Consider the following 9478-nt stretch of genomic DNA (forward strand, 5'->3'; position numbering starts at 1 on the left):
GCTGCACCAAGAGCTTGGATAGCTCAAAAAAATCGCACTGTTTGAGCATGGAGCTTACTGTGAGACACCTGCCAAAAATCCCCACCTAACTCTTGGAAAATCGTCTCTCAACCTTTTCTTTTTCTAAATCTCATCTACCCCAAGGTGCTTACTCAAGCAATGAAAAATGTTGGGGGAAGGGTCCAATTTTCATCCCTTAGGCTCACAAGCACAATTCCCATGCAACCCTCCATGCACGAGGGTTTTCACACTCCGGTCCTTGGTGAGCTCCCATAACCACTCCCGGGTGACTGAGTGCTGTTCCACTACAGCTGCCAGAATTAAATGTGCAGTTACCCCTGCCATTATCTCCAAAGGAGGGCATGCAGATCATAACGGCAGTACCTCACTCAGCCCCCCCAGGGCAGCCTAGCTTAGGAGAAAGCAGAGCTCTGCAGACCCAGTACCAGCAATCCTCCCCAAGAGCCACAGGCAAGGCAGAGGCTGCTGCTTACACCTAGCAGCCCAATTCCCGTTCAGCGTTGCCCATGTTTCCAGGCCACCGCTATCAGATGTGACTGCTCCTGCCTCCTCCTCTTTTGCTGGCAGATGCTGCAGCTGACTGTGCTCCCTTGTAGCCTCCTGAGAAAAATCCCTGCTCTAAAACTGATTTGTATTTCCCATTCCCGCACTCTACAGTATACAAAGGCCTCTGCTGGCTGTCTGCCATACTGCCCCTAAGTCCACTGTAATTAGCCAAAATCCTTCTAACCATACCTTTTTCCATGAGCTTCCCCCCCCACCCCCCCTTGGTGTCACTACACCTACAGTAAGCAAAAGCCATAATACTATGGACACAGTAAGAAAATCCTGCCAACTCAAGACTGCAAGACTTGAGTAAGTGTTTAATTTCCACCTTCCGTTAAAAAAGTATCTCACTTAATGTGACCAAACTTGGGTTGCCTGCTGGCTAGTTTCCAACTGGACTGGTCCATTTTATTAGGACCTGCTACAGGCAGACCGATCTACAGTACTAATTTGCACTACATTTTTGAACTGGATGCAACCCTGAGTACAGTGTCTTTTAACCAAATGATGCCAGGTCCTTGACAAACTTCACATCTTTATGAACTAGCAGCAGAGGTTCTTTCTGTGGGGAGAGAGCAGAGCTCCTATTTTTGCAGACAGTGCTACCTTCCCTTACCACAGCAAAAACTCGTAGGAGCAATAAGTTCTGATCAAATTCCAGCTTGTGTTTAGTTTACAATGTAAGCTTGATCTCACACCAATGCTATTTTAATTTAACCAGATGGGAGAACATCACGTCTCTCTTTCTGTTTTAAACTCCAGGTTAAGAAAGACAGTGAATTGTCCTGGTGTGGAACAGACTAAAATCTACCATCCAAAAACTACACCCAATTTCTCTGAAGTTGGGACAATGAGAAATTAGCTACTTTCATAGAGGTGACACTGTCTTTAAAGGCTGCAGCTTCTCAGGTCACACTGAGATTGATTCAGCACATGCTCTACAGCTGTACTGTGGAAGCTGGACACATTCCTTGAACACATAAAAAGCAGCCTCTGCCCATTGACTCTCCTTGCCTCCATAGTGAAAGTCAGGTTCACATAAAAAAAATTAAAAAACTGGGGGGGGACACGACACCCCTAAGAGAACCTGGCACTACAGAAGTGAATTGAGGTTGCTGCTCCTACCAATGGGTAAAACAGTAAATTACACAGCTTTCCAGTGAAACGCCAGCAAGCTAGAAATGACCGATCCCAGACGTAGCACACCTCTTGCTACCTTCCAAGCTCTGCCTAAAACCTTCACAGCTCCTATCCTTTCTCAAATGCACACAGTCTGCACTTTCTTTTGCTTTTGCAGTCCTTTGATCCTTTTATGCCATCTGACTGTTAATTGCTGACATGTATCAACCTCACCGTAAGTGCTGCCTAATTAACTTTGCCAGTTTCACCACGTCTCTGCCATGTGATTAATTAGCCCACTGTGCTGCCACATGGCGGACTCCGGCCTGCATCTGATTCATCTGTGCTGTCTGTTTAGCCCATTATCACTTGCGAAGGTCCTCCTAAGGCCTCAGAGAAGGTCCTAGGGGCATCTGCATCATCCCTTCCTCACCACCTCCAGCACCAGCAGCCGCAGGGGGAACTCTTCCCGCGCTGGAGCCTCAACAGGCGAGCGGTGCTGCCTCCAGCCCCAAGCGCAGGCAGGAAAAGTGACCAGAGCACAGCGTGTTCTGGCGCTCCTCGCTCTGGCAGCTGCCGAGGAGCTGCTGCCCGAGGACATCCCTCCCAGGCCCGCGCTAGTTTATGCCAGAAGTGGCTCTGGGCTCTCGGACGGCCTCACAGAGACACAGCGGAAAACTGTCGGCGGCAGCGCGTGGAGCGAGGTGTCGGAGCGCACGTGCCCGCGGAGCCATGCGCACCCCCGCGCTCCTTCCAGCGTCACCCCAAACGCAGGCTCTGCCTTCTCGCCTGCCTTCCAGGATAGCTGTGGACCCCTTCTGCCCCACCTCTCCCCAGCACCCACGCCACCGGCACGGCGAAGGGCGCAAGAGGCAGGTGTGAGGAGCAGCAACGGGGGAAAGATGTAAAGACGCAGCTCGTGGCGCCCGCAGGCGCAACTCCGCACCACCATCGCGGGGCTGAGCCCAAGGAGCAGCGTGTTGGCTGGACGAGGGTTTCCTCAGCGCGTCTTACGGGCTCGTCCGGCGTCGGCGTTGGCACTGGGCGCTCAGGAGGCTGCGGGTGCTCTTATCCCCCCTCAGCCGGGCCCCGCGGCGGTGTCCCAGCCGGGACCAGCGCCGCCGGGCCCGCCTCACGCCCTGAGCCCCGGGGCGGGAAACCCGCCGGTCCCGCCCCGCTGTCAAACACCAACCGACGGGGCGGCCATCGGCGGTGTCGGCTCCCGTGTCGGTCCGGGGAGCGCGAGGAACAGCCCGAAACGCCGCGGCGACAATTTTTTAAAATTATTTTATTATGAAGATGATTTCCCCCCCACCCCCCACCCCCACCCCTCCCTCTTCTTGAAGGTGAGGGGAAACCGGAGCCCTCTGGCGGGAAACAAGCGACTACAGAAACGACGAGCCCGCCGCTCGCCGCCAGGGGGCGCCGCGGCGCCGCCGCCGCGCCCGGCCCGTCCCGTTCCTCGAGAGCGGCCGGGGCAGCGCCCGCCTGTGGCGGGACCCCCCCGGCCCCCGGCCCGCCGCTCCCCGCCAACCCCCGCCTGCCTTTCCGCCCTCCGCCCGCCTGGGGACCCCCCGGCGGACCCAGGACGCCTTTGAGCAGCGGCCGTCGGCGACCCCCACAGCCGAGCCTCTTCCCCCCCCTCCTCCCGCCCCGCCCGGCAGCGCGTCCCGGGGGCGGCCGGGTCCGCCCCGCCAGCACGCATCGTCACCACAGCCAGGGCTCCCCGCCGGGCGCTGCGCCCCTCTCGCTCCGCCAAGTCTCACTCCTCTCGGGAAGGAAAAACTTCCCCTTTCGCTCAGCCTTTTTAAGCAAAAAGAAAAAGAAAAAAAAAATTCCACAAAAAAAAAAAAACCAAAACCAAAAAGACCCAAACCCAAACACACACAACATTTACAGTCTTCCATCCTGGGATAGGTTTCTGCAACACTTTTCAACACTCATGCCTTTAAAAAAAAAAAAAGAAAAGAAAAGGAAAGAAAAAAAAGAAAAAGAAAAGAAAAGCCATCGGGGCTTAATCCCGAAAGCCGGTGCCCAGAGGGAGAGGGGGTGGCCGGGGAGGACGTGACAAGGGGGACAATGAGGGCTGGCCCCGGCCCTCGCCCGCTCCCCGTCGCCTCTTTGTGTGGGGACGGTGCCTGGGGGCCGGACGGAGGCTGCCCGCGGGGTCCCATCCCCTGCCGTGGGGATCCCGACCCGCTGCCGATGCCGCCCCCCCCACACACACCCACCCGCTTTTTCCCGCCGTCGAAACTCCCCTAGTTCCTTCCACGATGCTCTCACTTTTTCTTTGTAAAACAAAGGCGAAATCCCGAGGAGCGGAGGGGGAAGGCAGTGCCCGTGCCCCGAGAAGCTGGCCGTGGGTGTAAAAGGGGGCGTTTTGCTCCACTGACCTTGCGATCCTCCTCCTCACCCACTGCCCCCCTTTATCAGCAATGAAAATGGGGCTCAGAGGACGCCTGCTCTCCGTCTCCTCTGGAGAGATGCTGTCTGAGCACCTCAGCCCCGCTCTGCCCTGTGAGCCGCTTTCCAGGAACATCAGGAGAAGGAAGGAAAAAAAAAAGGGGGGGGGAAGGATGGGGGGAACACACAAGAGCGGAGGAGACTGAGCACACGCTTTTCCCAGCGCAAGGAAACCTGGTGGCCGGAGGAAAGGGTCCTTTCTTGTCGCTCCTGCCACACGGGCGCTTTGTGTATTTAACACTGGTAGGAAATAGCTTCCTCCCTTCTCCCTCCTGAGCCCCATCGCACACCAAGGTGCAGCTCTACCTTCCCGGCCATTCAAACAACGAGTACCAAAGACTTCTGTCAGGGGTCCCACCCCAAAATCTTTTATTTCCCAGTTTTCTTTGTTCTCTTCTTTGCACCAGGGTTTTTTTGTGGGTCCCCGAGCATCCCTTCTCCTCTCCCCCCGCGTGTCGTTGAACTTACCCCAGGTTGTTTAAATTCACCAATCATCGCTATTCTCTCCCGCTTAAGGTTTGCAGTTCAACTCTTTGTCCTTACAGGTACCAGCAGTAAAACGATCGTTTTAAATCTTACACTAGGTGTTTGCTGGCAATCATATGTAAAGAAAAAAAAAAAAAGAAACAAAAAAGCCACAAAAAACCAACCCGCATTAAAAGAGTTATAGTTACCTTAAAAGGTAGCGTATTGCAGAGATTGCAAAAAATCACAGCGTGGTGGCCAGGCTAGTCCAGAGATCCCAGTGGCCGCATGAAAGAGTAAATCCCCTCGTTAGTGCTGGAAGGAGACGGTGGTTCCGGGGTCTCCCCTTCTCCCAGAGCTCGGTCTCCCCTCCCTCCCCGCCGGCGAGCACCTGACTACGAGCTGCGGAGCCTGAACCGAGTGGTGGGCAACGGGAGCTCGCCTGCAAGTTCAAATGCGAGCCTCAGCCACCCATCATTATTATATCGTTGTACCGTCAGCGCTGCAGAGGAGGGGCGCTGGCTCGGGGAGAGGAGGGTTCAACAAGCTCTGCAAGAGCCTCCTTGCAATTTGCAAAGCTCCCGCAGCTGCTGGGCGCAGGAGAGCCCCCAGCGCCTGCCTCCGCGGAGCGGCGCGCCCCAGTCCCCCCCGCCTCCCGCCGCCCCGGCCCGGCCCGGCCGCCCCTCGGGGAGCCCTCGGGGCCCCGCAGACCCCAGCCCGGGAGCGGCCCCGAAAGTACCGGGAAGCCGCAGACCCGTGCAGCGGGACGGGTCCCTCCGCTCGCCCGGCATCGGCCCTCGGGAGAGGGGCAGGCGGGTGCGACAGGCGCATTGTTCCCCAATTAAACAATTAACCGGGAAGAGAATGGAGAGACCTCCTCCACCCTGGCTCCTGAAGCCGGTTGAAGTGGGGAAAGTGACTGGGACCGAAATCCTTTTTTCCCTTCTGCCTCCCCAATCTCAGCGGAGGTTGCAATGAAAGAATATACTGGTGCTTGTTCCAAACTTCCCCTGCCGGTGCCAATTCACAGGCAGCCTCGCATCGGCAGCCTCCCGAGCCAAGCTTCTCCACCCTAGTTTTACGCATCTCCAGCCGCTTTTCTCTTTTTCTTTTTTTTTTCCCCCCTTTTTTTTTTAAGATTAGACTCTGCATTTGCTGTCCAAACCTCTCAGAGATGAAGTCATAAGCAGAACTCTAAACCACCCTTTTACAAGGGACTTTCACCCATTAATAAAGGGTCTGCTGTGCTCCTCGGGCAGCTCCTTTCCCAAAATGTACCTATCTTGGTATGTGGCAGACGCTTAAGGCACCCTTCACCAGGCACAAAAGGCTGGCAAGAGCAGCGCCTGTGGGGTGCTCCCTCTCAGAGGAGCGTGTGCCACAATCCCCCCTCTTCCAGGAGGGTGTAAATCCGGAGCCAGAAAAGAAAAGCCTGGAGAAATAGGTGTGTCTGATCGCATCGTTCTGGGCACGTTTTTGGCAGCCCCAGGTACGACTGCTAGGAAGAGGCAGGAGGACTTTCCCTTCAGTGCCTCTCGCTGTTATTGTTCCAGCTACTCTGTCCCCAGAGTTATGCTGACAGCGGGTTTGAGACAAGCCCAAAGCCCTCATTTCCAAAGGCAGCCCTCGGTGCCAAGTCGGAGGAGTGGGAGGTGGAAGAGATGACAGCCAAGCAGGGGGAAATGGAGACCTGGCGGCTTAAACCAGATCAGGTTTGTGTGAGCTGTGGCCTGGGTGTGAATGGAGCTGGACCGCTGGGTGAAATCCTTATCTCACCTTCGCAGAGCTTGTTGGTCTTTCCTCTTTAAATAGGGTAAATCCACCATTGATTGCTTGCTAGCAAGGGCAGTGAAGAGAGGCTGATCCCCTTCTCCCATGTGAACGCAGATAGCGTGCAGCAGCCTCCCTAACACTGCCACGCCCCTGGCACCAGTCCCTCCAGTTCCTCGTGCATGGGTCAGTCCCTACACTGCACGCATGCCTCCTGGGCAAGGCTCTGTCTCAACATACTGGACCTGCTCCATGTTGGGTTGCAGGTTTCTCAATTCTTAAACCTTGTGCAGTGGAACAGTTGACAGAAATGCAATTCTGTGCTTTCAAACAGGCACTATAAAGAGTTGCAGGCATATTTTTGAGGCTTTTTGATGCAAATTCACACAAAGGCATTGCAGTTCATATTCAGTCACGGGAAGGGGGCTGTCAGAGTTAACTCTGCTCTTTGCTAGCCTAGCCTTCCCTGCCTCGCCATGTGTAGACAGCAACCCTCACTGCTGAGGCTATGCACACTTCCTCTGCACGATGTTGTGACGGAAGGAGAAAACTAACATTGAATTTCTGCAACATTGGTTCAGACAAGCCTCTTCAGCCCTTCCAGACATAAGGGAGTTGTGTGAGATGCACAGTTAGGGCACTGTTCCCTCTCCCCATACAATCTCAGCCCCCTCTCAGGCTGCTGACGAAGCCCTTTGAGGACACATGCATAAGGTGGGAATCTCTCTGGGCAAATCCCCTCCTTTGCACCAGTCCCAGTGGCCCATTCTCCGTTCTGGATGAAGTGGTGGGACTCCCGCCACCATCCCAGGCCTCAGGAAAGGAGGGCAGGACATACCTCGTAGCATCGGGTGTCTCCCCTTCTCCAGGCCACCCTCCAGGACAAACAGGGAACTCATAAATGATCAAACTGAAGGTAGCTCAGATGTCCCCTCTAGCCTCCACCATCCGCCCCATCTTTCCAGCTTCATCTGTTCTTACTCCGCTCCCTGCCTTGGCTTCAGGCAGGAGGGATGATCTTTAACAAAGCAGAAGCCACTTCTGCAGCCCTGGTCTTGCTTCTCCGTCACCTCTTGACTCCTGGCCACTGGAGACTGAACAACTGTTCCCGGCAAAGGGAGGGAAGAGGAGTCGGTGACTCTGCTGTCCCTGCCATAGGGGGATCTCTGCTCTCCTGCGGAGCTGGGCTATGAGCATCTTCTCGCAGCTGTGGCTGCCCCAGGAGCAAGTGGGACAACCTCAAGAGGGGAAGTTGCAGCTGCCTGTGCCCACTGGGGCACCTGCAGTGCTGGGGGGCCAGCTGAAGAGCTGGCCAAGCCTCCTGGGGACGGGGAGACACTGGGTATGACCAGAAATTTGGGGGGGGGGGGGGGGGGGGGAGGGGGCGCTGCTCTCTTTGCATACAGGCACTACCAAGAAGCAACAAGGAGTTAAACCCCGGGGCTAACCCGGCCTCGGGTCTGCTTGCTTGCATCACTTTTTTCACGACGGGAAAGAAAAGAGATTATTTTTAAAGAAAAGACCTTCCCGCTCTCCCCTTTCTTCTCCCACCCCACGAATGCCGGAGCCCTGATGGGAACCGGACGACCAAGCCGCTCATTCACGGAGCTGGGAAGAAAGCGGAGGATGCAGAAACCACCCCCTTCCCCCACCCCACACCCCCCCCCGCTCCTCCTCCTCTTCTTCTTCTTCTTCTTCTTCTTCTTCCTCCTCCTCCTCCTCCTCCTCCTCCTCCTCCTCCTCCGGCCCAGCCCGCTCGCCCCCGGCGCGGAGCTCCCGGCGCCCCCGCGGAGCCTCGCGGCCCGGGGCTGGAGGCGCGGAGCCCCGCGGCGGGGGGAACGGAGCCCCTCCCGCCTCCCCTCACCTTTCCGGCGGGGGAAACCGAGCGAGGCGACAAAGAGAGGACGCAGACGAGAAGCCGTGTGTTTGTTCCTTTCCTTTCCTTTCCTTCCCCTCCCCTCCCCTCCCCTCCCCGCCCCGCTCCTTCCCTTCCCTTCCCCTTTAAGCGGTAGGGGGTCGTTTGCATCCGCGGTGGGATGGAGATTTCTGGACCGGGGGGAGACTTTCGGGCTGGTGAGACAAAGGCACAGGCGGAGATAGTGAAGGTGGTCGCAGAGCCCCCCCCCTTCCCTGTGCGGGGTGTGCTCCTGCCGCCCGCCAGAAATGTGGGGCCGGGGTGGGAGGGAAGAGGAACTCATCCTGGGCATCCCCAGCCCGGGACGGAAAGAAAACCCTGGAGGAAGGAGGGTGGTTTACACTGGAGACCCTCAGGGCTTTTAAGAATGGAGAGAAGGGTTGGGAAAAGTGAGGAGCTGATCAAGCTAGAAAAACAGACCTCTGCAACCCCTAGGTATTTTCATCCCACTTTATTTAAATACTCTCCCCTTCTTGCTCGAGAGCTAAGGTTTCTGCACTGAAGCAAAAGACGTCCAGAAACGGGATCTCCTTTTCTCCTCTCTGACAGACCACGCAGACTTCCTTGAGTTATGTCAGAGGCCTGAAACATTGTCTGATTTATTGTGAATGTCAGATATTTTTCTTTGTAAATATTTTAGGCAAAGTACAAACAGTAAACCTTTGCTCGGGCTGCTAAATGTCTCCCATGACAAATCATTGTTTTCAGATGTTCAGATTTGTGTGAGAAAACCCAACAAAGGGAAAATGTTTAGGCTTTGTCTCAATTCTAAAGCAATACCATTGGAGAAAAAAAAATCCTGCTAGCTACATCTTAGTCCCGAGATGATGAAAAATACTATTTTCATTACATGCTTTTTAAGCACAGGTTTTATGTTACTGACTCAACAATGATTATAATTTTAAACGTGAAACACAGACCCTAAATGGTTCTTTATGAGAAACCATTGTTTTGAAATATCTGAAATTAATTAGACCGTGGCTACAGCCAATGTGCAACTATCAAACTGAACATCTGTGGAAAAAAAAGCTTCCCATCACTTGAAAGAATATTGTGAATCTGAAATACAGTCTATCAAGGAAAAACTAATTTGTCTGGCATAGGTTCTTTCAAGCCATCTTTTGTGACTTTACAGTCACCTTTTCGTCATCTTTTCCTATGCTTTTTTTTCTCCTGAGC

General features: G+C 54.8%; 1 protein-coding gene across 2 annotated transcripts in view; it reads right to left on the reverse strand.

The window, feature by feature from the left end:
- The window catches only part of VCAN (versican), a 113736-nt gene extending 108825 nt beyond the window's left edge, over positions 1-4911 (reverse strand). For both annotated transcript variants that reach the window (XM_050912500.1, XM_050912499.1), the window contains exon 1: positions 4824-4911. The gene's annotated coding sequence lies outside the window, so the exon portion shown is untranslated. The remainder of the gene's footprint in view (positions 1-4823) is intronic.
- Between the last annotated feature and the right edge of the window lie 4567 nt (positions 4912-9478).

Source organism: Gymnogyps californianus, chromosome Z (genome assembly GCF_018139145.2).
Source record: "Gymnogyps californianus isolate 813 chromosome Z, ASM1813914v2, whole genome shotgun sequence".
Lineage (NCBI taxonomy): Eukaryota > Metazoa > Chordata > Aves > Accipitriformes > Cathartidae > Gymnogyps > Gymnogyps californianus.